Below are 6,000 nucleotides of genomic sequence, written 5' to 3'. Positions count from 1 at the left end.
GAAACTGAAACTTGCTGCCAGCAACAGCAGCTGCCAGCCGCAGCAGCAGCAACAACAGCAGCAGCGGCAACAACAGCAGCAGCAGCAACAACAGCAACAGCAGCAGCAGCAACAACAACAGCAAGGCAGCAAGGCAAAAACCAGTTGAGCCACCGCTTCCCATCAGCTGCCACCTGTCGTCGTCTCTTTTTCGCCCATTGAGCGGGCCAAGTGGCGGTGTGGTGAGTTTCCCTCTCTGTCGCCCGCTCTCTCTCGCATTCGCTCGCACCCACGGCTGCTCACATTTATTGCCCGCACTTATTGGTCGTAATTGGCAGCAATTGACATTCATTAGGCTTCAATCAGCGGCACTCAAGTCTGCCACCGTGGTGTGGTGAGTTTCCGCCGGCAATGGCCGCACGCCTAACGGTTATTTTTATGGCGCGTGGTGAATTTGGCTGTTTCAAATTGCTACCAGCTGAAAAGTATCGCAACTAACTTTATATTTCTTAGATAAATAAAGTTAATATTTAAAAAAAATATGTATAAAAAAGATATGTTATTTATGTTAAGTATTATTGCTTATTTCATATAATTTTTAAGTGCTTGCAAAATCGTGCTTTAAATAGAAGTTTGATCGCGAGATATATTCAAAAAAATAATATGCTTGGGAAAACATTTATTAATTTCCTTTCTATTATATTTAATATAATTACTAATTTACTAAATGTAGTTTCTACAGGAAGGGTGCCAGGCATCCTTAACAAAACATTTGTATAATCGCACTGTTTTAGATGGTTTCCCTGCCCAGTGCGACTTGCCATAAACTTTTTATGGCAACTGGAAACTCAACACGATTATGGCAACAGGGCAGCTGCTGCCTTTGCTGCTGCTTCCACTTCTGCTTCTGTTGTTGCTTTTGCTTTTGTTGTTGCTGTTGTATCTGATGGACAGATATCCGGATGGCAAGATGGATGGATGGGATGCTGTCAACCCTGTTTTGTGCCAGGCCAGGCCAGGCCACGCCCCCTTAAACTGGTTCGTGCGAGCGAGAGGCAGGCGGCACGACATCCGTCCGTCTCGCTTTGGCCCATTGCCCGACCGCCTGTGGCTCTGGCCTCAGGCCCTCTCGCTCTGCGTACTTTGTTGTTGGTGTCTTTTGTTATTTTTGCGCTTGTTAACACTTTTTGTTTGGCATTTAAACAGTAAATTGGCAGCAGTTAAATGCTGCACGGCTGCTCTGTCGCTCTCTCTCGCACGCGATGGTGCCCTCTCTTTCCACTCACTTCTGGTTTACTTCTTGTATCGATGTCAATTTGCTGCCTAATGTGCAAGTGAATGGGTCTCAGGGGCGTGGGTATCCAAAAGGGGGCTGTATATGGTGTCTACTTGGTATACTGAGCAGGGGGAAGGCCTCACGGCTGCAATTGTCGGGTATTAGTTGCCATTGGTACATTGGTATGTCTTCGAGTTCCTGTCGCCAAACGCTTCCACGAATGTAGTGGCCTAATCATAGATATATCCCAAGCATTTACGACCTGACAAACGATCGGGCTGGCACAGGAAAACGAAGACGTGACCGGGATCGTTGGCTGCAATTGGTATTTTCATTGCATAAGCCATAAGATTGATTTTCCTGCAATATACCATATAGCATTAATGGATATGAAACATGAATAGAAGGTGGCATGATGTCATATAGCTCTCCTAATCTTTCTAAATATCTTTCATACTTAATACCAAATTGGGTACTTGTAGAACTATTACTATGCTTTAAAGATAATAACACGGATTGCAAAATACATAGGACAAGTCTCTGAACTTTAAGACAAGTTATGATATTATTATTTCGATATTATATAATATAAGGATAAGTACTAGAAATCCTAATTTTAATTGGAACTCCCCCAAGCCTATCCACCTAAAAGTAACTGGCTGCCACTCTCTCTCCCTCCAAAGGTCGAAACACGACCACCCCATTAATGAGGTTTCCGTAAAAATGTGACAATAATTTATCTCTCAGCATTCCCTTTGCCTGCTAATGAGGCAACTTGACTTTCGCCACTCGCATTCGGCGCCCGCACTCGCAATCACCGAAAATCCCACGGATATTCGACGTATTTTCATTTTCCAGCTTTTCCAGCTGCGTCCGCCATTTTGTCGGTCTCCAACTAACGGCACTTGCCGCTCGTTCAGCGGCTACAAAGCGAAATATAATACACAGCAGCGAAATAAGTTAATTAAAGATGAGCTCGCTGTAAATGGGAAACGTGCAAATACGACTGAGAAATACTCTAACTGTGGAGATGAAGTTGTAATTTGTTGGCTTTACTTGAAATTCTCAATCAATACGTTTACTATAGGCTATTATATGTTTAGATATACTATAGGATATAGATACACTATAGGTTATAGATATATTATAGGGTATAGATATATTATAGGGTATAGATATACCATAGGGTATTATTAGATAATACTAAGCTCGCAAGATAATCTTAGCAAGCACGAAAGGAACCATAAGATACTCGAGATTTCGAGTACCAATTTTTAGAATGATAAAACCTTTTAATAGCTTCCTCCTTTAAAGAATCACACATATCATCCTTATAACTCAACAGATCCCACCAAAACCAAAGTAATTCTCAATCATTGGAGTTATTAACGCCGAGTACTAACTTTCAGAACCCCAACATCGCTGGAAGCCCAGTTCGCATAGGATAGTCAGAGTGGCCGTTGCAGTGGAAGTGTGGTTCAGCTTTCGCGTGGTTTAAAAAGACATTAAAAATGACAAATACGCAGTTGGCGGTGCGAGAAGGTCTCGCTCCCAAGCAAATGACTGGGGACGCTCATTAAGAGTGGCTGCAAACTGACCAGCTGACCATTAACGTGACCCCCACACCCACATCCTCCTCCTCCTCCTCCTCCTTCCACCATCAGCAGCTCACTAGTAAATTTCCGAGTGTCGCCGTGGAAAGTAATTTTAATTAGCCAGTGCCACTCACCACCACCCACAGATTGCGATGGGTTGTGGGTGGTGAGTGGAAAGCGGTGGAAAGTGGCTGAAAAGTGGGTGGAACAACCCCCCGGGGATGCGCTTAAGTGCCTTGAGGATGAGTATCTGAGTATCCTCCGCATCCTCCGCATCCTGGGCCGTTGGCTTTTTGAAGGTGTCGTAATTGCACTCAGCTCACTTGATTCCCGATAAAAGCGGAACACAGGGAATTCGGATTTCGCATTTCGAATGCAAACAAATTAAAAAGCACTTAACAGGGGTCCACAGTGAAGGGGGGAAATTTCCAGCAGAACACCATATATGTATGATATGCACCTTCTAGGCGCCATTCGTCGTCGTCGCCTGTGTGAGATCATTTAGCAGTTCGGATACGGATGCGGATTCGTATTCGTATTCACATTCATATTCGTATTCGCATTCGTATTTGGATCGTAAATCCTCTGAGCGCTGAGCTGACCCTGGCGTGTGGCGTCAGTCAAAGCGAATTCAAATTGCCCGAAAGAGTTTAACATCCTGTTGGTTGGCGTCTACCCAGTCTACCTGGTTGAGATCCCCCGTTTCCTCGGCTCCCTCCACGCGAGATATCCACATATCCACAGACATCCAGATACCCGTAGCCCCCCACCCCCCGCGTTGGATCTTAATTGAGGTTTAACACAACATTTACCGCTTTTCGCTAATCGCCTTGATGCTGCCGACATTGGTTCAAAGGGGTCTCGCTGCGCTGCACAGTGGTAAGGATCTATTGTAACTGGATGATCAGTTCGAAATCGTATCTACCTATCGTATAATAAAGTATATAGTGTTGTAGAAATACATGCATAGTTGTAAGGATCTATTGTAACTGGATGATCAGTTAGAAATCGTATCTATCTATAGTATATAGTATATGGTATAGTAGAAGAATTCTTTTATCTATTAGATACGGATTTTTATCAAAATCTGTTGTATGTATAGATTTTAGTGACATATACCCAAATAAAAACTGTTAATCTCTTTATATATATATTCAAATTCCAACAAAAAGGATTCTTAGTTACCAATCTACCAACTTCATAAATATTACTTAAAGCAGTCTATGTTAACCATAAATGAGCAGAGTAATCAAAATTGTATCCAGTAAATTAGAAACACATTCAAGGAGCTGTTTGTTACCAATCCCAAGATCGCACCACTGTACTTCTCGATCGAGGGAGTGGCCTTTCGGGCCCTAAATTCCTGCTTCGACTCTAGTAGGCCAGCCAGGCCGAAACTCTTTGCTCATTCATAAAACCTGGGGCTCTGTCATACCCCTTACCAGTGGAGCAAGAGGGCATGCTATTTCCTTAATAAGTATGTAACAGATTGCATACCCTATAGAGTGCATAGACATTCTTGATTAGTCTGTGATTTCCTTTGAAATTTATTCCTTGCACTCCAAGTAGCTTGGTAACGGGTATCTGATAGTCGAGAGATTGCACTATAGCGTTCTCAATGGTTTTTGTTTTGATTATGCGGCTTAATAACAACACGTCATGTCATTTCATTTCGCTCTTCAGTTTTCGGCTTTCGAGAGGGATACCCTTACCCAAATAACCATTTCGTTGATCCCATTGAGAAATGCTCGACGTTTGTTCATCACGCAATGTCGCGTCCGCATTTAAAACACACGGCAAATACAAAAAAAACAACAAAAAAAACACAAAATAACCAAAATAAATAAATATAAGTTAAAAAAGCAGCCACCGCGGCTCTTTTCATCGTTTCATCAGTCATCTTTGGGAACTGTGTTGTTATTCTCGTTGCATTTATATTTAATAATATTGACGTTTGACCATCATATCGACCCTCGTTAGTTGTTAGTTGCCCCCCGTTGAAGTTTATAAACATTTTTCGGGAATTCATTCACCAGCTAAATTAGGGAAATATTTTTGGGCAGTTTGCGGAGTTGATATCTTGGCCAGACTAATTGGTTTAGATTCTCGAAAGGAAGTCGCACCAGAAACCAGAGAGAGATATCGATTAAATCGTCACTTTCTAAATTGGTTAGTACTCCGCTATTTGCTTGATGGCTGCTTAGATGTACAATAAACTGGCAAAGATCCTATAATTTCATTTGGAATATATGTATACTTTCTTATACTTCAAATAAATATATTGCTAATTTAAAAGTAAAATAAACTATTAAGCAATTCAGCTCTGATTTTTTATACTTATAATTCCTGTGAGTCGAACATCGCAGTTGCGTAAAAAATGTGTGTTTACTTGGATGACACCTCTCTGGTAATTAAAACCCCTCCCCAAACAAATGATATATGCTCGCATTGGGCCGATTAGGCTTATCGCCTGTTATATATCATGATGGCCGATGGTCGATGGCCGAAACAAAGGCCCACTGACAAAATCGTACAAAAAGAGCCACAAATAAAGGCGGGAAATGAGATTGGACCGAGGCGAAAGACTTTTCCCCGGGCGGGGTAATTTCGAGTTTTATGCTAATTCCCATAGACCATCAACTGTGGACTGTGAACTGTGGAAGATAGACGGACTACGGACTATGGACTATGGACTATGCATAAAAAGCCAATCGAAAGGCGAGACCGAGAGCATCAAATTAAATCAGTTTAAATATGGCATAAAATAAGAGTACAAAATCATGTTTGTTTAAAAGGCCAACGGCCAACGGGGAAACGAACGCCAACGGGTTAGAGTTAGTATCTGAAATCGAATTTATCGCCGCACAATTTGTGAAATTAATTTACTCGCCCCAACTTCGATACGATTTTAAGCCCACTCCAATCCATATGAATTGGATATATTCTTGGAGTCTGCTACGCGGACTTTAGTGATTCGAGTGAGGTAATTATGAGTGCCCCTAATGCCGTGGCAGGCGATACGTTGTTTGATTGTCAGCTGCGGACGATAAGTTAAAAGTCCTGGCTGGCTGCCTCGCATAAATCGGGGCCCCTATCAAAATCTTATCGCCTCGCCACATCAGCGGTCAGAAAGTTTTCCCCGCCCCACCT

Source organism: Drosophila yakuba, chromosome X (assembly GCF_016746365.2).
Source record: "Drosophila yakuba strain Tai18E2 chromosome X, Prin_Dyak_Tai18E2_2.1, whole genome shotgun sequence".
In the NCBI taxonomy this organism is placed as follows: Eukaryota; Metazoa; Arthropoda; class Insecta; order Diptera; family Drosophilidae; genus Drosophila; species Drosophila yakuba.
This window is presented reverse-complemented; position numbering follows the sequence as displayed.